At 43.7% G+C, this 22,996-nt stretch overlaps 1 protein-coding gene across 3 annotated transcripts in view; it reads right to left on the reverse strand.

Moving 5' to 3' along the window:
• The window catches only part of SLC6A1 (solute carrier family 6 member 1), a 58,226-nt gene that overhangs the window by 25,906 nt on the left and 9,324 nt on the right, over nucleotides 1-22,996 (reverse strand). Inside the window, exon 1 of one of the 3 annotated variants that reach the window (XM_079316776.1) lies at nucleotides 14,897-15,162. The exons of the other annotated variants lie outside the window; for them this stretch is intronic. The gene's annotated coding sequence lies outside the window, so the exon portion shown is untranslated. Of the gene's footprint in view, nucleotides 1-14,896; nucleotides 15,163-22,996 lie in introns of those variants that run through there. 3 annotated transcript variants of the gene reach the window in all.

The raw sequence follows: 22,996 nt of genomic DNA on the forward strand, positions 1-22,996 counted from the left end.
CTAAGGAAACAAATTTCCTCTCCAGCCACACAGCCGAGCCTGCATGTGAAGGGAAGAAAGAAAATAGTTTCCTAAAAATAGTCTGTCTCTCCTTAAAGGGTACCAGCCTTCCTATAGCACTTATGGTCCCTCATGGGATGCACAAATTGCCACCAGGATCCAAAGGAATCATGAGGATGTCATATTTAACCATGGCTTGGAGACAGGCCCTCCACCAGCAGGAAGGAAAATCAGCGGCTTTGGGGTTTTCCAATCTTCACCTCCAGAAATGAAGATCAAACCCCAAAGCCACAAAATGTGACCAGAAGTGCCCAGATTTCTTTGGCATACAGACATTCATGAGGAGACACCTGTGCAATTTAGAACCCAAAGAGCAGGTATTTGCTCTGCTCAGTGATGAGACTTATAATTTTCTGTAGCTCTGCTGGTATGAAATTCCCTCTTGATATGAAGTCTAACCTGCAGAGAGAGCTTGTCCCTTATACAGTGTTGCTATCAAGGACATATCCTGGTTACATCCTTAAATAAATATTAATCACTTAATCATTGAAAAAAAACCTAAGTTTCATATTTCCAAAGAATTTACTAGCAAATGGGTAGCTGGGCAATTATTAGAAATTCTGTAATTAGTCTGATAAAAACCATAGTAAAATTAAAGAAAAAAAAACACATTAAAATTAAAGAGAAACAAAGAATAAATGCAAGATGCAAAATCATGAAAAGTGCTGGCCACATAGCCCCCATAACAAGATTATTTCTGAAAAACAATGGATTGTGTTCTTTTTGTTACCATCAGGCTCAGGATACAGCAAAACCCTCTTAGACCACATGTGCAGAATGATCCTGCCCCTCTGGGAGTCTGCAGGAGGCTCATTCCAAAATCTACAATATATTTTTGCAAACATGTACTGATAGTCCCTTCCTGACCTGGTAAGATTTTTGTTTAAAATACACAATAGATGCTGGGAGGAGAAGCTTTTTCCACTCATCATGGAATTCCATCAAAATTAACTGATAATCAATCCCTTACAACGACTTTACAGAGATTAACATCAATTCCTGATCAGTCCCAGGAGCTCTAACAAGGCTGGGGGTGCTCATAAACTATTTTGAGGGAATTTTTCCTCAGCCCACACTAGCACCATCTGCTCCTACTACTTTATATTTACACACCACAACATTTTGGGCCCAACTTCAGACAGATTTCTAGCAACTCACAACAGAACCAAATGGCTCTGGGGGTACCTGCTTGCTTTGGTGATTCCCACCTTCTGGAATGGTGCTTCCCTTGCTGTTTGCACTGGTGTATTCCTTTGCAATAAAGTCTCTCCTAAAATCTCTATCTTTAGCTTCCAGACTGATTAAATATAATAAATAATAAATAAAAATAAACATAATAACAGTTAATAAAGATAATATAATGCCCACTCCCACATAGTAAATAGGATGTGCTTTAGAAAAGCAAGGACAGCATTCCCATATTTATTTGGACTCCTGGTTCTACTCCCATCCATCTGAAGTTTAATGGAGCAGAGTGATAATACAAGTTACTGCTGCATAAAAATGGGTTTGCTCATTGTTCTTTACATTGATTGGGTGTCATTCTTTAGCCTTAATTGGTGTTAATTGTTATGCAGACCCCAAGGCCTTCCCTGGGAGCCCACACTGGTTTGCAGGGTAGAAAATTCAACACAGAGAAGTTCAGAAAAGGACACAAGTGGTGCCTAGAAAATGCAACATCTGGGATCAGGGAGAAGCTCAGAAAAGGGCACAAGGGGTGCCTAGAAAATGCAACATCTGGGATCAGGGAGAGGCTCAGAAAAGGACACAAGTGATGCCTAGAAAATGCAATATCTGGGATCAGGGAGAGGCTCAGAAAAGGACACAAGTGGTTCCTAGAAAGTGCAGTATCTGGGATCAGGGAGAGGCTCAGAAAAGGACACAAGTGGTGCCAGGCAGCATTGGGGTGGATGCTACAGCAGGTTCCATTATCCCTCTGCTGACCCCCAGGAAATAACCCAACATTCCTGGTCCATCCTGGCCACAGACACAAAACCAAATCCAAAGCTAGTGGAGCAGTGGATTTACTGCCCTGTGCTGAACAGAAATCAAAGGCTCCCACTCACAAGTACCATCCATCACAAGATTTGCTTCCCTTCTCCCTTCCCCTTACCTGGGGGGAGATGAGGGTGATAAAGAGCCCTCCCAGCCCTTTCCCCCTGTTGTTCCTCACCTTTTATTTCTGGAGTTTTTGGAGCTGGTGCCTGGGGGAGCTGAGTGGGCAGGAGTTGGGCAGTTCTGACTTCCTGCCTTGGGGGCAGCGGGCTCCTGCTGGCCCAGGGGCTGCACAAAGCCTGTCCTTGGAGACACACCAATGCAGGAAGCCAGCACAGAAAAAGGGAGCAGCAAGTACTCAGAAAGGCAAAGTAATTTGCCCAAGCAGGAGGCTGGAGCAGAATTTAGAGCAGAGTTTCTTTGCGTGCCAGTGCAATGCCTTAACCTTCAATAATAAGGCTGCTACACTCTCCTCACGGCCTCTTTTCATCTCCAGCATGTACAAATGACTAAGTATGAAAGACTTTTTGCCTCGTGGAAGCAAATAAAGGCAAATAAAAGCACATAAAAGCTTCAGCAAGGATCACGGTGAACCATAGTCTCTGGGGGAAAAAGAATAAATCTCAGTGTAAGTGTTGGAGGTGGTGTTTGTTATTTAATTTTTACCAATCTCTAAGCTCTGTGCCATTTCTCTTCCCGAAGAACAGGAATGCCCTGGCATGCCAGAGCCAAATTTGCTGGCAGGCAGTGTTCCATGAGGGAAAGGGAATGGGGAAGGTGGTGCTGCTGCCCTGAATGTGCCAGAGTCAGCCCTGGGCACTCAGCAGAGGGGTGACCAGGGGTTCTGGAAACCTGTGACAGCCAACACAAATTACCTGGAGATGCCACATCCCTCATGTAAAATATTTCCTTTGGTGAGAACATGATGTGAAAACATGATACCAAATGCTGTGTCTGCCTCCTGTGCTGCTCCAGTCCCCCAGGGTTTTGGGTTGTTTGGGGACTGGAGGCAGCTCCCATCTGTTGCTGTGTCATTTTCTTCAAGTGTTATTGTTTTGGGTGGGAGTAGGTAGAAGCACATGTCAGAATGCAGCAGAAGGAACATCACTGCAGCCTGGATTTCTCATATTTAAAGGGAACATTGGCTTTTGATCAGCAGCCTGTGAGTGGCTCCTGGTTTGTGTCAGAGCCCAGCATCGATGGGGAGCAGCAGCCAAGGCAACACTGAACACTTTGACCAAGATGCCAAGGGCCAAAATTCACAGAACCTGCCCCAAACACCCAGGTTTTCACCAAATTCTTGGTGTTCCCCCTCCTCTAATTTCCCACACAGCTCCCAATCAAACTGAATTTAGACACAACACAGTTTTAAAATGGATCTCTAATCTGAATTTGCTGTGGCTCTTAGTGCATCTTCACCTTTGTGGGGTGAGGTGGAGAGAGAAAAATAAAGGTTTAAGTGTTTACAATTCTCTATTAGATTTAAAAACACCCAAATTTCAATTTCGTACTTAAGAATGAAGCCAGAAGGAGAAGAAAAACCATTTCTGCAAAGCAGTGCTGAAGAAGAATTAGAGCTCTGAAGATCAATTCAAGCTCAAGTAGAGCTTCAAACTGATTGGTAAAACCAACAGAATTCGAGCCAAAAAAATACAACATTTTTGTTCTGGATGTCTCCCTTGTGCTTCTGCTGCCTCTCCCAGTGAGTGCTTCAGATTTTGGGGATATTTGAGTCACTCCCAAGCCTGAGAATTCTGCCTGAAAGGGCCAGGGCTGAGTTATTGTTCAGGGATGACACCTTGGCACATCTGAGGTCAGATTTTGTCTGTGTGACTGGGCAAGTCACTCTGGGTGACATCCAGAGGGGGAAGGTGTCTGCAGCTCCCAGACCCACCAGGCAGCATCAGAGGGAGGGCTGGAAATACATTCTGACAAACAGAGCTGGATTATCCCCTTTATTTCAGAGCTGGCTGTGCCACCTTCGTGCAAGTCGAGTTTCTTTCAGTTTCTATCATTTTATTGTAATTATTTTTTTTTCCCCCACACAACTCCCACAAAACTTCTTCTCCAATTTTAGCCCAGCTCAAGGCTTGCACTTCCCCAAGCCTGGTGGAGAGGAGGCAGCTCTGGCAGATGCTGTTTCCTGGTTTACAAAGGCTCTCAACAACAGCAGCTGCCAACACTGCTAATCCAAAGGATTCTAATTTTGGGGCTTCCTCTACATTTTAGCTCCTGGCTTCTTTTAAAGCCCTCTTTTCTAAATAAGAAAATACTTTACATTTGTGATTCTTACATGCAGTTATCATACAGAGCAAAGCAAACAAAAAAAATGCTGCAGGCACATGCACATGTTAATGCAGTTAAGACTCTTGGCAGGAGAAATTGGAAAAATCATTTCATTTTGGAGGGGGTGCAATAGAGAGAAGAAAAGCCCTGAATCTGAGGTTACCTTTTTCAGCTATAGCTCCAAGCTAAAGCCACGTTCTCTATCTGTTCTGTTTCCTTTGATCCACAAACTTCAATCCAAACCTTCAGGTTTAAATGGGATTTCAGTCTGAACTAAAAGCAGTTTAAATGGAAACAAGAAATTCTTCCTCCCCTCACCCCTCCTGCCAAATCAGGAGCTTGGAGCTGCAATATCGAGGTGCTTTGCAAATCTATAAAACTTTCTGGCTTGAAGTGATAAGGACAAACAATCTGAGGGCAGGAGATAAATAGAACAACTTGTTCTCTTTTCAGTTAAAAAAAATAAAATAAAAAAAAAATAAAAATAATAGAAATAAGAAGCTTAAGAGAAATTTGAGCATTTTGCAAGTGGTCCAGACCAGTCCTTGCTGGTTTGGCTGATGGCTCAATTGCATGACAGTGCCAGCAGGGCAAGGCTTCACGCCTGTCCCCCAGCATTTCCAGCCTCTCCTGAAGACAAGCACTGGGGTCAGAGCCTGTTCTGAATCCTGGCATTGCTCTGAACCAGCACTAATGTGTTTGGGGGGATTTTGGAGCCCTGAATCCCAGCCCTAATTCCCCTAACAACAACTCAGCAGCACCTCAGATCAACTTCCTGGAACTAATTGGCCTTTGAGAGATGCAAACCTCCTGAATTCTCACAGCTCCTGGCAGGAAGTCTCTGCTTGGCTTTGGGGCTCAAATTTGGGTTTGTCAGGTGATACCTGAGGTCTGGGAGCAGCCCCTGCTCACATTGCCCTGCATGTGTCTGGAATGCCAAGCCCTGGGTGAAGGGACTTGGGATTCCTTTCTGGAGACATCCTTTGCTCCAGGGCAGTCATATCTGTGCTGTGGTATTTTATTTATAAGGTTAAAAGTGCATCTGGGTGGTTTTTACCTGATACAGTGATGGTTTAAATAGGTTTATTTGGAATATATGGGAGTATCATACAAAGATTTCCAGTGTGAAGCACATGCATTGAAAGCCATCACTAGAATTTTGCTTTTATCTATCTGGAGCTTTCTATCTGCAAAGAAGCCTTGAAGCTTTGCTGCTTTGGTCAAAATAAATATATTTAACAATCTCCTCAGGCATGCCTTGGGCATCCACTAACAACTCTCCTCACTCAGGATCAAGTCAGTAATTTCAAATATAAAAGTAAATAAATAAAAATAAATGTATTTCAAGCATCCACTTTACTCACTGCAGTGTGAACATGGAAAAATACTCCTTCCAATTTCTATCTGTTGCAGGTACTCAATTCCTACAAACAGCTCTTATGGACAAAAAGCTCTTTCCATCACTGGGCTCGTGCTTTCCTCATCAAAGACAGCTGTAAACTGATGGTGGAAATACAGCAGCAATAAATCAGTAGCTGATGTTTTACTTGCTCCATGCTTTTTGTTATGAAACATTTGGGGGGTTATTTTTTCCTACTCTAACAAGCATCAAGCCAAATGCAATGATGAAGGAGTAACAATTTCCTGCCTCATGAAGGAATTGATTTGTGGGTTTTTTGGTTTTTTTTTATATTTTCAGCACACTTACCAGCAGACATCCATGCACCAGCAGTGACTTTGCCAAGCAGCTGAAAGGGTCAGGAAGGCACACAGCACCAAATGCTGGTTTCTGTCATGGCCCAAAGCCTGCTGCTCTTACCCAGCACAAAAATAAGGTTCACACACATCCTAAGGCTTCAAGGAGAACTCAGGACAAACCGGGAGCAAGGTTAATTCTGCCACTGTCAACATCTGGCCCTGGTCTGTGCCCCAGAAGAGTTTTGGAGAGCTCAGTCAGGGATGCTGAGGCCACACTGGAACAGGGTTAGCTGGGGTGGTGGATCAGCAGCCTAGAGCAGTGAGCAGGGGAGCAGCAAGCTGCAGGTGCCAGGTGGAACAGGTCACTGGGTAAAGTCAGTGCCAGCTCTGAGGACAGCAGAGGTTTTTGGGGAGCCCTGCTGGTGACAGGGCAGGGCTTGCCCAAAGGGTTAAATCCTCCCTTGGAGCCCATTGACCACCTCTGCTCTGAGGACAGCTGCTCATTCAGAGGCAGAAGTTGAATTATTTACTCCCAGCCACTACAAAACACATTTTCTTTGATCTCTAGGGCATATTTTTCAGTCTAAAGCCTCGAGGAGGCAAAGGAAGGAGTTAGCTTCCCCCCACACCATTTGTTTGAATAATAAACCTCTCAAGCAAAAATATGACACAGGGGAGGTGTGATTTTTTTTTTTTTCCCTTGGAGGAGATTAGGTTAAGCTTGCCTTGTTTCCCAAAGGTACACAGTTCATCAGCAAGCAGTTTAAGGAAGAAAAATGTGTTTTCATATCAGGTAAGAGTGCACACAGTGCTTGCCTTGCTTTCAAAATGGATGAGTCTGCTGCTATCTGCAGGACTGACAGCTTTATTTTCATCTGCCTGCCCTGATAGAGCATATCAGGAAATATTTTTCCAGATCTACACTTGAGGATTTGAACAGTCATACTGATACCACTTTAATCTCACTTGACTCTATAGGGAAAAAAAAAAAAAAAAAAAAAAAAAGCCCAACCCAGTTATATGCATTTAGTTACATCAGAAAAAACCTCATTTACTGCAGCAAATAATTTGGTTTGGTGTTTCTCCTCTCCTTTTTTTTATTTTTATTTTTTGGAACTGCTTTTTCACCCCCTCAGACTTTCACAGCCTTCCAACTGCAAGGTTTGTGGCACTTGCCAAGGGTGAAGGATTCTAATTTGCCAATCCAATCATCATTTGCAAACTAATGACTGTGAGCACGTATAAAACCAACATTAAAAGATCTGAAACAGCAGCTGTGGTGGGGAATGCATTCTCAGAGTAAACAAAACCACCTTGCAACTGAAGCATTTAAAGCCTGAGCAGATTTCTGGTTCAGGAATTCAGTCTCTTCCTGGACAGCAGCTCTATTATTAATGAAATTAGCAGTGATAACAACACAGCTCAAACCTTCTCCCACAGCTGGGCTTCCAAGAACTCCAGCTGGGCTGACTTTTGGGTTAAGGCAGCACAACAGGAAGAGTAATAAACCCCCTACTTCTCAATCAGTGCTTCAGATTCACCCAAGAAATGACATTTTTCAGTGTTTATCTTTAAAATTCCTCAAGCTCCCTAAATTCCAACTTGTAGTAAAGGACACATGTATGAAAATAAACAAAAAACTCAACGTGGCCCAACAGCAACACTCAGTTCTCTCTATTGACCTTGCTTTGGGGCAGATCTGTAACTGATAATCAGCAAAAATTCAGTTTCCTGAGGCACATCTGGAAATCCTACCTTTAACCACTTGTTAAATCTGCTTGTGCCCCTGAGCTGGCAGAGAAGATCCTCCCTGGCAAAAAGGAATGTACAAATACCCCATGGAGCAACACTCAGGTGTTGCAAATGACCCCTAATCTCAGGGAGTCCGAATTAGATTATTGTGCCAGAATTTCTCCAGTGGAGATGTGAGAAGAGAGCCCTCAGGCCATCACAGGTGCAATAATAAATTAATTTGTTTGAGAAAACAGCCTGGAGATGGGTGTTTGTTTGGACAATCAGGAAAATGTGTCTTCTCAGCTGCTTTTGGATAATAGATGAGGAATGTTATCTATCAGCAGGCATCCAGTGATATTTAGGATGGATTGGCAGCTATTCCTCTGTTGCCACACTTCATGCTTTTCCCTTCATGGGTTTCACTTTTCCCCACCACAGGGGCTGCATGGGATGGATGGATTCCACTTCCAGCAGCATCTCAGGACTGCCCAGACAACCTTGCCAAGCAGGAGAGGAATTCCAGGTAAATCCATGCAGCAGAGCTTGGGAAAACATGTGTTTTCACACTGGGACAAATGGGGTAGGTATTGATCTTGCATGATGCCTGTGAGTTCTCTCAGCAGCAGCAATTCCTCCCTGCCAGGGAGTTACACAGAGCAGCTTTCAGAGGGCAAAAATCAATCCAGGAACATTTGTCTGTTTTACAGCAAAGGCAAAAAAATAAAGAAAGGTGAAATGGTCACAGCCATCTAACAGGAATTGATCAAGCTGGAACAAGAGTCTGGTGCTCTTCAGGAAGAGCAGGTCTGACTCTAGAGCACAAAGTTTTCCACATTTCCACAAAGTTTTCCTCACCCAACAAGCTCTGGGGGATCAGGTGGCTGCAAACACCTCCAGGGGCAGAGCTCCTGTGGAAGGGAATATTCAGGTCTCCAAAAGTCACCATGAACTTCAAAAGAGCAGCTGACACAATGCCTGTCCTCCCCCCCTCCCAAAATCCAAGTGCAATTTGCATCATCCAAAGGATTTGTCTCACCAATTCCACATTTTGGAATGAGCATTTCAGCAGCAATTGTGTATCCAGGTCCTTGGGGAGATTTTAGCATCTGAAGTCTGACTATCTGTGCCATAAACAACTTTCCTCTTTGCCTTTGGGGATTGATCAAAAGAGGGGCAGGCTGGAAATAAGCTAAAAATCAAACCAGTGCAGAGAATAAAACTGCAAGGACATCACTAATCCCAGCTCCAATACAGGTTCCAAATGCAAAGCAAAAAGAGCCTCCATTTATTGTCAACCACAATTTCTGCTTTTCTACATTTTATTTTATGGATTTGATTAAAATTCTTCAAATTCTTCACAAAAAAACCCAGAGTGCTGGTGGGAAGATCCCAGGCACCACAGAATCAGCACCAAGCAGGGCATTCCAGCATTCCATCAGTTAAAAAGGCTCAGAAAAATGCCAGCTCAGCTGCCACACACAGCCCTGTTGAATAAGCTCATCAAATTACCCACTGGAGCATTTCCAGGGCCCAGCTGACTTGCTGAGTTTGGGGATTTGCCTGGCTGTGCTGGCACAGGGGATTTCAGCCTCTCTTGAAGGGACATCAGCACCTGCTGGCCATGGCAGGGCTGTGCTGGGAAATCGTTTTCTGGTGGATGGCACCCAGCTGGAATGGCAGGGCAGGAGCACATGGAAAGGGAAGCTGCCCAGGCTGCAGGGAGCAGGCACAGCCCCAGCTCTGCTCTGGGACTGCTGTGACCCTGCTGGTGAGGACATCTCTGCTCCCAGTCCTCACCTTCCCACCCCCAGCTGCCCTGCTGAGAGGTGGCTGCCACAGCACAAAGGGGGAAGGAGAGGGGACCCTGCCAAAGGCAAAATAAACACCCCTCTAGTCTCAAGAGCTGTCATTAGGGACCACAAGTTAATCTAAAAAAAGTCCATCTTTAGTCTAAAAGTCCATCTTGTGCTTTATTTCTCAGGCTTCAAGTATCTGAAATGTCTCTGAATTACCCTTCTCCTAAGGGCAGACTGCTTTTCCAAGAATAATTCTGATCAAGAAGGAGAAATATGAATATTTCTCTCCATTTTTCTTCTCACTTCTGTCCCTTTTGCCACGCAGAAATGGCAGATTTTTGGATGCCAGGCTCTGACATCCTTAATTAAGGTGACCACCACACTGTATCACAGATCTCAGCTACCAAAATACAACATTTGAGGGACTAAAACCCCTCAAACCCCCCAAATCCCAGCCTGTTCTTAATCACAGACCTGCTTGCTCTCTGGTGAAAATGTAGCTCTGGGTTGGTTTTGACTGTACTTCACAAGCCTGACAAGTGTTCCACACATTTTGTGCCACTTCTTAAATGTCTCCCTTCACTTGCTGGTGGGACCAACTTGTTTGGAAAGGATTTCTCAGACCCAGAAGTGGGAATTCTGCCATCTGATAAGGCAGCACACAACCCTAGCTCAAAACTATCTTCAATTTCAGTATGGAATTAAACAAGTGAAAAAACAAGCAAAATTTCTTTTCCCTAATGGGCTTTATATTTAACCTCCAATTATATTAACTGTGCCATAAAAGTGGATGTGCCACTGTAATTATACACTCCAAAACGGCTGCTTAAAATCTGAAATGATTGCATTGTTTCATTACCTTGCTGCTTTAGAATATTTCCTTTTCCAAACATCTCCTACCCTCAGTCCAGGGGGAATGTTAAAGGTGACAGGATCTCTCAGAGCCCTGATTATCCCTCAGAAAATTGCACTTTCAGGTCCTACAAAGCCAAGAGGAGCTCAATTGCCTGCAACTGCAGTTCCAGCCACTGCAAATCATATACAGCTCTCCCATGAAAGCATTAAAGAGCTAAGGCTTAATTAGCATCCCTGATTAAATAGCAATTCATACAGCCATTATATCTTCCAGTTAGAGTGCTCTGGAAAAGCAGAGAAGGGAAAGAAAAAGAAAACAACAAAAAACCAACCCAAAAAAAATCACACATGCTCCTCCTCTCCATCAAAAAATTCACCTCCACACACTTCCTCCAAACTTCATCCTGGGAAATGTTCATTATTTACAATGCAAAGGCCACTGCCATACACATTCTCAGTGCTCCAAGCAGAGTTTTCCTCTGCAAACTCAACCTGTGTGAGAGATCAGAGAGCAGCTCAGGGGGAGCAGCATGGAAAGGCTCCCATGGGAATCATGTTCCAGCAGCCTGGGGAGGGAAAGGGGCTCTCCCATCACAGAAAATCCCCAGTGCTGATATAAACCTCCAGAGCAGGCACTGCTGAAACTCTGCTCCTGTTCTCCCCTGCTTCTGCTGCATTTTGGCTACAGGAGAGGGGAAAGGATAATGCAAAAAGTCCTTGTGTGATGGAGGAGCAAGAGAAAGAAACACCACGCTTATATAGGGTAGTTCGTGCAATACACAGAATGCAAAAGGCTGATTGGTCCAAGAAGGCAACACTTTTTTGAAAACATGCTTTCTGTCTCTGGCAGGTGTTTAATTATTGTTGTAATACTTTGGTTTTTGAGCAGCCTGAGAAAAGCCTTGGCTCCCAGCAGTATCCTAACCACATGCTTCCACTTCACACCACAAACACACCACAGAGAGAGGCATGAACACCCTGGGACAGCTGGCATGGCAATTCTTCACCCCCCTTGCTGCTGGGAAATGAAGTGATGGGAAAAGGGGAGCAGAGCAATACTGGGAGGCAGAGACACATCTGGGGTAGCACAGTCAGGGGTGACTTTATGCTTTAAGAGCTGTTTTGAGGTAGAGGAAATCCCTTGGATTATGAATTTCCAGTCTGAATGTAATTATTCACCTGTTGGTTCTGCCCCCAAGGTGCTGCCCTGTCCCTGTTTCTGCTGGTTTTGGGAAGATCTCCAGACAAGAGGAGCAGCATCTGTTGAATTTTTTACCAAAGCACAAACAATTCCTCTCCCCAGCCAGCTCCCAGCCTGGCCATGCTCTCCAGGCTGCAAGGATCATTCCAGCCCCCCTGTAAATCTCATTTTATGAAGCCAAGCAGGAATGAAACAACAGCAACAAGAAGGAGGAAAGGGAGCAAGAGTAAATTTGCACTACATGTGCAATTTCCATCATGGAACAGCATTTTGTCAGGACAGGTGCAGGATTAACAACAGCAATCCTCTACTACAGCAGACTTAGTTTTTAAATCAGGACAGATGATTTGTGGTTTCTAATGATAAAACACAGGATCAAGAACTGTTTGGGGGTACTACCACACTGCTCCAGGGGAGCACATTGGGATTTTGGTAGCTTATCTCTCAGACAAGTGAAGAATTGCACTGCAGCAATATTCCCTTCCCTCAGCCAAACGGGAAATCTTAGATACATGGAACAAGTCTGTGGTGAAGATAAATAAACTGTCACATGACCAGACTCCAGTAAATTAGCCAGACAGACAGAACAATGACAGATGGGATATAAGAGGAGAGGGAGTTGCTGTATTTAGTGTTTGAAATGTCATCTGGATGCTGCTTGCTGCTAATGTGCCCCCTGGGCCCTGCAAAGTCCTGCTCCATTGGCCTTCAGAGAGCCAGAGGTCAAATTTACACAGAATAATCTGAATATTTGCTCATACTTGAACATTCCCTGCTTCCTGGGACAAACATTCTCCAGTAAAGTTTTTTGTAAAAATGTGTTCTGTGCAGCACAGCCCCTCACATGCACCACGCTCCTGTGCCACTTCTGCCTCCAGCCCCAGTCCACACTATTCCCTTCCCACAGATCTTGGAGCAGCATTCCTTCCTGTAGAACTGAAGAAAACCCCATTTTTCCATCACTCTTACAGCTTTTTCAGCTGTTTGGTGACAATACCTGAGGCATTGTTTGCTCCCTGGTGCCCCACAGCCAAGCTCACCTCTGGCTCTGGATTCCCAGCTCAGCCACTGGCTCCTGTTGAGAGGACAACCAAATTTTTTTGGGTTTTCATAGCCCCAAAGAACTCAAGGCCATCACTGAACCTACAAAACAACTCAGGGATGAGTGTGGAGCTGTCTCAGCTCTTTGCACTGTAATACATGACTGCTCAGTTGAGGAACAACATATGGTCCCAATTACCTCTGTCCTCCTGCAACCAATACTTTTCTTTTCCAGATACAATTTATCTGTGCTGCTTGGCAGCTCAGATGGCTCCTCTTCTCCTCCTGAGGAACACAACCACATGCAGATGCTATTTATACACCCAGCAAATTATTTCTGCAACCATATTTTCCCAATAAAACCAGCCTCGTGTCCCATCCAAAAGGTGGGAGTCGTGATCTGTGACTGTGAAAAATGCCCTGGCACTTTCTGAAAATTAAATCCACAGTCCTGGCAAAGTGTCAGCTTTGCAGTTGCATTCTAGTAGCTCTTTCCTAACAAAGAGCTGATGAATTCCACCCCAGATGGGAACAAACTTCACAATGAGCATCATAACCATAAGCCCCATTTTTCTCATGGGTCTGTCCTTACAGGTATTTTTATGCTTTTTTTCCAGCTCCCACAACCCCTCCACAATAGCTGGGCTCAATAGGAATCACAGGAGGAAATCTCTTCCTCACTTTCCCTTTGAAAAGCTGCTCAGAACCCCAGGGGAATACAAATGGCACACAAAACCTCATTTCCCTTACTCCCTACAGCAGCAGCTTGGGAGTGCTCAGTTACTTCCCATTTAAAACTTTCCAAGCCTTGGCTGAAGGGAGAGTCCCACACGGGTGCCAGTGCCAAATACTGACAAACAGATCTGAAGGGGAGTGAAATGTGTTTTGGAATAATGGTTTTATTCCCCCTTGCACTGGTTTTATAAGGTGCATTGTGGTATTTAGGAGCAAAAGTAAGCAAAAAAAAAATTCAATTTGTAAAAAGCCAATTGCAAAACAATTTCTTCTAGGTAAGAAAAAAAATTCCACCACACATGGAAACTGCTACAGAAATCCCCACAAGTGCCAAATATCTTTCTACCCATGTCTTAGGGTTCATTTAACTCACACAATTTGAAAATGAGCACAACAAGCTATCAAAAGCACTTAAAAAACCAGAAACCCAAGGCCAACATTACGAGGCAGCATATTTATTGTACACCAATGGAATATCAGCTTATCAAAGTCCACAAAAAGCCCCAAACAGGGGAATTTTGTAGCCCAGCTCTGCAAGCTCAGCCAGAATGTGAAAGGGAAGAGATGTTGGGAGCATCTCCTCTCTGTCACCACCCCAGGCTGAACACTTGTCACAGTGCCATGTGCTGCCAGGTACCCAGCAATTTGTTGCAAAGCAGAGAGCTGGATGCTCAGTAACCCTCCTGAACTAATTTTTCTCACTCTCTGGAAACAATTTTCTAGGCCATCTCTCTGGGAATGTCACCTTCCTAATGGGAAGCAAATATCTGCTGCCTCCTCCAGCTCCAGGAGAACACAGCTGAGCTTTACTTCTCTTTTTATTAACAACCTACAGCAGTGATGGCACAGGAAAAATAAAAAAAAAGTATTTTATTCAAGACTTTAATCAACACTTGATGAGAATTACGTGCTTTGCCTCTTTAAATGTAGCTCTGTGGCTTTTTTTTTTTTTTTTCTTTATGCTAAAATGGATAAGTTTTGCTTTAACTGGTGAGATTGATGTTTGAAATTAAGGTAAGACCCCAGAAGTTTGACATTGCTGAATAGCAGGAGGAAAACTTGGAGCCATGCTTCCATTATTGGAAATGCTTTTTTATTTGCCTCACTACAGGTGCCCCATTAAAAAATCAAAATATAAAGCTGAGATGTTCCCAACTGGTTCAAGGTTTTACAGCAATTGAGAGAACCCCAGTGAGCACTGAACTTCTCTGGGTCCTGTGACTGGGAACACTGAGAGAAATATTCAGAATACAATCTTCCTTTGATGAATTTTTAAGATAAGACTAAAAAGATAAAATTCAATACCCACATTTCTGAGAAAAAATGCTGAGCCTAATGCCAGAGCACTGCTCATGCAGAGCTCCTGGAGCAGCGCAGGAACAGAGAATAGAGAAGAAAATTCCCTTCCCTTCCCTCCACTATCCCTGAGAGAAGAGAAGGAAGCAGAGAAGTAGGGAGCAGGCAGAATAGCAGATATATTATATATATTCCTTACCTGCCACAGAGAATGCCAAGGCAGCTCCTCATTCACCAGAGGTGTCACAACTTTGAGCCCAAGTCACCTCCCTGCCCCATCCACCACGAGCTGACAGAACCCTGCACTGGCTCCTTTCCCAAATGATTCCCAAATGATTCCCAGGGGCTGATGCAGCTCCTGAGCAGCAGCAGAGCTGTTTCCCCACTGCTCTCTGGGCTCTGGAAGGTTCCCTGACCCTTTTGTCCCTGCCTTTGGAGCTGGAACACTGTGGTCTCTCAGAGCTGGGAGCCTTCCCCTGCTCTCTGGAGGAACTTCTGAAGGGTTGGAAGCCAAACTCTGCTTGTAAGAGCTGAAATTAGGGATGCAGGACTTCAAAATGCTGCTTATTGTATCCAGAGGATACTGCAATTCATGGGTCCTGGGTGAGGAGGGTTAGTCTGAAGCCAGCTCTTGTTCTGAAGCCAACTCTGGTTCTGATTACAATGCATTATATACCTTTTATTAGAGCATTTTTAATATTAATACTTTTTAATATTTATTATTAAGTACATTATTTATTATTATTAATTAATATAAAATATATTTATATTTATATTTATTTATACTTTTTTAATAGAGCATTTTAAAACATGACGACCAATCAACACTTTTATTATTACTTATAGCCTATCCTAACTACTAATATCACCATATTCATGTTATTACATTCCAATCACAAAAAGTTAGTATGTTACAGTTTAACCTAAAGGTTGCTTTTTTAGTTTTCTTCCAGTGGAAATTTTTGAGGCTTTTTTTCCTTTGCCTCAACACAATATTTTTTTTTGACTGTGAAAATCTTTTGCTTGGTAAAAGCATCTTTTGTTTAAAGTGAATTTATCCTTTGCTTTAAGTCATAAAACCCTTTTTCAACTCATTTTACTCTTTAGCTTCTTAATTATTGAGTAAAACTAGCTCAGCAATTCTTTTCTTTTATATAAAATCTTACTATTATTTTTATTCTTTCTTCAAATTTTACATTTAAAGATTTTGCTCTGTTTTACATAGATATCTGTGGAATTTTCTTGTTAAATCCCTTTTTCTCCCCAAATACTGCTCCCATTGTCCAGAGTCTCACAAGTCCCAGCAGAGGGGAAGCTCCTCCAGCCCAGGAATGGGGCTGTGCTGGTTTTGGAAATTGATAAAATTAATTAGAGGCTAATTTAGTGGTTGACAGCTCAACCACTGTTGGGCCTTTTGCTTTTTTCTTTTGAATTTTAAACCTGCCTTATTTTTTACTCCTAATCCTATCTCACAACAAAAATTAACTATATTAAAATGAATCAACCTAAACTAAGTCAAAACCAGAAACTCTTTTTGGGATCACAGCATTAACCTTGGAAAAGGGAAGAATTCAGAAGGCTCAGGACTGTCCAAACCAAATCCTGACCTATAGAATAAATTGGTTTTTTTTTTATCTGAGGAGGGAGCAGATACTACTCTGCTGCTTTAAGTGAGCAGGCACCAAGGCTATCAATGGAATTATATCTGCTTGTGCTGCTGGGAAGTTCTGCTCTTTGCACAGCACTCACTGAGGTGTAAAATGAGCACTTCATGTTATTTGCTTGGACTGATTTCAAAAGCAATTGCTGCACCTGTTCATACCAAGCACAAAGTTCTTTTATTTTTTCACCAGAGGCCAAGTCCACAAAACCTGGATTAAAATAATAATGCTGTCTTTTTATTCCTCCACATTTCTTTATTCTTTACTAATCACCTCCTTTCCAAAATGCATTTTCCCCCAAAGAAATCAGAATACAAATCTGTTTCTGCCTATTTGTCAGTGAGCAATTCCTTGGCTCTCCAGAAGAACAGAAATCTTTCTGTATTGCACAATATTGAGTTCAAACAACACATCCCAGCTCCTCTGGAGCTTCATCTTCCAGGCATTAACCAGGCAATGGGGACTCCTCCAGAATAATGCACATTTCAGTTAATTCCATACCCTCTGAGCTCAATAAAATAACAAAACAAGTCAGTTTTCTCCACAGGAAAAAATCTCAGTTCTTATCTGCATGGCACAGATTGAGTGAAGATTCTCCCCTGTGATTGAGCTGCAAGCCAAGCTGAAGCAGCCATGGACCTGCTCCAAATATCCTGCCCGACTGCAGGACTGTGCTCTGGAAAACACTGAATATCCTCAGCCTCCACTGGGAGCCCCTGCTGCTTTGAAGGAAAAGGGAATTTCACCAAAGGGTGCAAAATTTAACCTGAACAAACAAACAACACACCAGGGTATAAAGTTATGACAGTAAGGAGAGAAATCTTCTGTAGTACAAACATTTGTGAGCTTGGAAGAAGCAGAGAAAGTGAGAGATGTGCATTATTGGTTGATTTATTGCCATTTGTCTGTAAGCCAGTCAAATGCAGCCAAACAGCCAAACCCAGCTCACAGCACGCCTGTATGAGCCTGGTGGACTCCAGAGGCTCTTCCCAAATCTTCTGTGAGGTGCACCATGAATTTTGGAGATGCCCATCACCTCTAAAGGTGGCCCAGAGACCCTGGGGGAAGCCAGGCCCATGGAGGCAGCTGCTGTGGATGAAACTTTGCATCAGAGAAAAAAGAAGAAATCCTCCTGCCTTTATTTATTTATTTATTTATTTATTTAGCAAATAGGCTCCAAATACTGTTTCTTCCTGCTGTAAACACTGGCTGAAGTGCCTCCCACCTGCATGCAGATATCTCCAATTTTGCACCTCCATCATTGCCACCTTCAAACCACAGGACCTTTTTATGTTTTGTTAGTAGCACTGGTATCAAACTCTCCAATAGTCCTGAAGGGATAACAACACTCAGGGCAAAGCTGGCATGGTAAGGAGGCAAAACCTGCTCACACTTCAGCAGGGCCAATGCTATTTGCACATTTTTATAGTGTTCTGTTCCTTCAGGTTTGTTCAGGATAAGAAAACTTGTGCAGTTCACAGCAATTCACTGCCTACCTCAATGACAGGCAGGAAGGGAGCTGAGGAAAATTGGGTTCTCTTGAGCTGTGGAAGCACTTGTGGGTATCAAGTGGTAAAATTAAATAGAGGGAAAAGTAACAGTGGGAGCATTATTATTTTAAAACATTATATTGGCAATGGGAATATCACATAGCAAAATATTTACATATATCTATATCAACTATATCATCTATATCTATGTCTATATCATCTATATCTATCTATTTTATAATTTATTTAATCACATAGCAAATATTTATATTTATTATTTGCTATATAATTCAGAACATGTTGATAAAAGGTCACCAATGGATTATATGAAATAGTGTGGCTGGGTGTTCCAAAAATACCCACATGTGCATTTCAGTGGGATTGAGGTGTCTGTCTTCCTTAGACTCCCAAGAAAAAGCAAAAAAAAACCTGTGCTGAGTGATTAATGCCTAGTTTGGGTCAGAAATACCAGGTTTAATTATGTTTTGGTCCAATGGCTGGCTCAGACTAGGGAGGGGGCAGCAGAAGGTCACAGCTGCCAGGCACATCCACAAACAGCAGCACCATTTTTAAGAGCCATCAGACCAGAGCTTGAAGCTTTTTATTAGCCAAGAAATTCCCATTACCTGCGAGTGCTCCCCCCAAGCCAGCACTCCACACCTCTCACAATTCAATTATGAGCAGAATCCCCTGTGTGTAACTCTCCCAGCACTCCATTTGTATTCTGCACCACATCCCCAGTGCTTTCAGCAGCTCTTTCTGGGGCTCATCAGGAGGAGATGACAGTGCCAGCACCCCTTGCAGATCCCCTCCCTGCCAGGGTGCCAATCTGAGATCCCACAGGCTCGTGTTCCAGCACATGTCAGCAGCTAGAACAGCAGCCTGGAGGGTGCCTGTCCCCCCTCCTCCCCTGTAAACAAAGAATTCTTTCTCCCTGCTGTAGTAGATCTCACAGGGAAGCTGTGAATCCTGGCAGCTACATGGCACAGGGAACTCCTGCTCCTGCAAACAAACCCTGCTGATGCTGGAGACATTTATCTGCAAGGCAGCTTAGGCACCTCAATCTCAGCTCCTTCTGTGCATTTCAGAGTGATTCCACTGATGGAATGTCACTCTGGTTTTAAGGCAGTTGCCACCATTACACAAATAAAATGCAGAGCCTTGTGTTAAATTGGGTGGAGGTTATTTTAATTTGCTGGAAATATTTTGTGGAAGCAGCAGGGGCATTAAGTAGCTGGAACTGAATTAAAACTGTAAGAAGAAGAAAATGGAAGCAGCATTCTTTTGTGATTCCCATCCTCCAGAGAGAACAATAACCAATTCAGCTTTCCTGGGGAAAATAAGGACCCTCCCACACAAAAACTCACAGCAGCCCAGCTGCCACCCAGTCCACATTTTATGCTCCCCATCACCATCTAAAAGCACAGAACTGCATTGTCCACTGCTGGAAGAGTATCCAGGCCAGTGGAGTTATGGTTTTCTGCAAAGATCCCATTTCTCTCTCTTCCCAAATTCCACTCCAAGAGCTTCCTCTCATTTCCAACAGCTGTTTGCAAACCCTCCATCTTGAAGGCAGAAATAACATGGAAAAAAAACCACTCCAGCTCAGAATAAAGCATAGAACAACCCCTTGCCATCAATTCATACACTAGCACAGCAAATGCCTTTAAAAAAAACAAATAGACAAAGCAGTGTGATCCAAACCAGCAGAAAAGACAAGGGGATGTGGCAAATCCACAGACTGGCTTCCCACAGAAACCATCCCAGCATCATCATGGATAACACAGGCCCAGCAGAATGGATGGCACCATGGAAATAAATCTCCCTCCAGCAGAAGGAGATTTCCATGATGCCATCCATTCTCTGCAGGAGTGCATGAATCCAGCCCTGATGGACAAGTCAAGCATGAACAAATCATTTATTTGGCTTTCTGACACCAGACAGGCTGCCACACGTGCCAGGTGCTAATCACAGTGCTGCTTCTTAAACATCACTTCTTAGGGGCTTTGCTTTTGCCTGGTTTGTTTGGGGATTTCCAGATGGTTAAAGCATTCTGCAGAATTCTCTTTGCTTGTTTATGCTCCTAATCCAGAAGCAAGCAGTGAGCAGAGAGAGGCACTGCAAGCTGAGCTTGTTCCCTGCTGCTGCTCAAACTCCTCAGCTGCAAACTCCTCTCTGGGACCCAACTCCCAAACCCTGCACCTGCTGGGGAGAGCTGGATTACACAGAGCAGAAATGCTTGTTACCAAAAATTAGCAGACCAAGTGGAATAAAATGGTGAATGAGGGCAAAAAAAAATCCCAGTCTTTGTCTCCTTGGTCATTCTTTAATCCCAAAGGATGCAAGAGGGAGCAACCACTCCTGCAAACATCTGTGCACTGCTGCCAGGACCTGCTGTGACAGCCAAGGCAGGCAGGGAGGGTGGTCCTGATGGTTCCCATCTGCTTCCCAAGGAGGATCATTCTGACCTGCCCTCACTGAGGCCATGCCTTTCCAGAGTTAATTATTTCCATGTGTTCCCCTCTCAGCCTTCAGTCTCCACACCTTGGTCACACCCAGGGAGAAACCTGCCCAGAAATCTGCCCACTGTTATTCTGCTTGCTTTACTTTCTGCTCATCATCACCAGTGTGGGTTTTAGATTGTCTGCATGGATGGAGGAAGCAGCTAATTTTGACATGAACTCAATTAATCCTCACCATAGACTGTGGCCAAAATGAGCTTTGAATGGAGTCTGAATACAAAGAATTTCAAACAACATCTGTTGTAAAAAGCAGATTATAGCCATGTCCTTTCATCTCACCTCTAACATCAGCACATATATAAATGAAAATGATTCACTTGTGGCCACAGCACACCTGGATTTTAACCACCAGGTACTCACATATTCACCTGCCATGCCTCAGGCACCTCTCAGCAATCCTTTTTTAGCCTCTTGAAACAAAGCCCAACACAAGCAGCTCTGTCCTTGCAATGCAATTCTGTTGAGGTTTTCTACAACTCCAAAAACAGTGGCCAAAAGAAAATTTAGTGGTCTCATAGTGAGAAAAACAATCTCTTGAAGGGTTTGCTCAGCAAGTGTGTGTGTTGCCTGGAAATAAAACAGCTTTTGTGGTGCCCAGAAGACAAGGCAGTGAGTTCTTATACAAAGAACAAAAGAAGCTAAATGGGGTTGCTTTTCTACCACTGTCAGTGCTGGCAGAGATATGAGCTGCACATAATAGTGTGTGTGGTTTTTTTTTAAATAGACTTAAAAAAATTATCTAGGAAATTTTGGGATATATTTAAATGCCCATCTAAGCATTTTCCAGGTGCATATTTGCCTATTACCAAACCACTTTGGTTGAGATATACAGGCTGCTGTAAAATAAAAGACATTCTTGGAGAATTCTTTGTTTGAACCTTCCCCAAGATATTACCTCCATCAGCTACTCATTTATTTTTATGTAATCTGCATAAAGACAGGAGCAGGCTATCATGCTGAAGCTCAATTTTCAATATGAAAAGCTGAAATAAATCCCACCAGTCACAGTTCAACTCCCTTCTGTGGGAGGAATCACACTGAGACAAATCCAAATGTTCCAGGGCCTCTCCAAATTGCTTTTACCTCTGTCCTTGAGCACCTCCAATTCTTTATTATCTCCATCAAACCCAATTTCCACTGGGACTACCCCAGCAGTTTATCATCACTCCATAAACCTGTCAAGTGCCTTGGAGACCCCTGGCAACAGCTTTTGTCACTCCAGTGCCTCCTTGGAAACTCTTGTTGTGTAAAATCATCTTCATGCTCAGTGGAAATTGATCTCCTCAGAGTGGCTGGATGCAAATGTGGGAGAGCAATCCTGCCCAGAGCCCTGCCAGGGTGCCTGGGAAGCACTGCCATCCATCTGCTGCCCCAGCCAGCCATGGAGATGGAATCCTACCCTGCACTGCCAGCACAGCTGCCTCCTCTGGAAGGCTGCTGGGAGCACTGGGAAAGGGAAATCTGAGTGATGAACCCCAGCCTGACCCCTTTGCTGGGCTCTGAGGTCCAGCAAGAGCCTCCCTGTGCTCCTCAGGGGAGGGACCAGGGTGCCAGATTCACAACCAGGGCAAACTCCTGTGGCTCTGTTCAAGCCTTGCCCTTCCCAAGGTGCACCCTTGGCTCCCTTCCCTGCTGTTTTCTCCAGAAATATTCCTTCTTTTCCCTCTCATCACCACAGGTAGTCATTGGGACAATATTCAAGCCAGCAAGCAGAGCTTTTGTGAGTTTGGGAAGGGGCAGCAGCCACACCTTTTATCACACCTGCTTCCCTAAAACTTAGTTAGCCACAGGGAGTTAATTTAGTTTACACTAATTTATTTTCCCATCTTTAGTGCAGTGAACAAGGTGGAATTAAAGAATGTTGTGCACCACACCCCAGCCATCAGCAGCAGCTCTCAGGGTCAGAGGAGTTCAGCCAAGAGGGGTCAGGTGGAAGGAAGGTGAGCATTGGGAGAATTTGTGGTTTTCCAAGGTTTTCCCTGCCTTTCATGTGGCTTTGGTGTTCATCCCCTCAAAGTCTGCTTTTTCAGAAAAATGGCAGTTGAGCAGATATCATAGTGTAAACACAGTCCCTGGTTTTATCACATTTAACACCATTTTGGTATGGAAAATTCCTGGGTGCAGAGCAATAGGCTGACAGACATCAACCCTATAAAACCCCATAAAACCCCACAAAATCCAGAGGTCAGGCTGTGTGTGTGATTATAGACATTTCTGCTTGTCCCCACACTTAAAGCTGAGCTTTAGGATGCTGCTAGCCCAGGACCAGCCCAGGTAGCCCAAGGACAACCAGAAGTGGCAGAAATCCCAGTGCACAGCAGCTGCACAGGGAGGGATGCAGCTCAGGACACTGCTCCACCACCAGCCAGGTTTCACTCAGGCACAAACCTTACTGATATCTAAAGCCATACCTAATGCTCAGGTTCATTAATTAGTTCACTTCCTAAATCCAAACCATATTTTGTTTCTAAAATGATGAAGATTTTCACCGACAAAATTATTCCATAAACTCAGAAAATATTAAAGCATTAAAAAAAAACCCCCAAAAATACCAACCAAAAAATCCCTCCCCTAATGGCTTTAATTAAACATACCAAAGTCCACTGGTGTGTTAGGTGCTCTGAAA

The sequence above is a fragment of the Erithacus rubecula genome (genome assembly GCF_903797595.1).
Source record: "Erithacus rubecula genome assembly, chromosome: 13".
Classification (NCBI taxonomy): Eukaryota; Metazoa; Chordata; class Aves; order Passeriformes; family Muscicapidae; genus Erithacus; species Erithacus rubecula.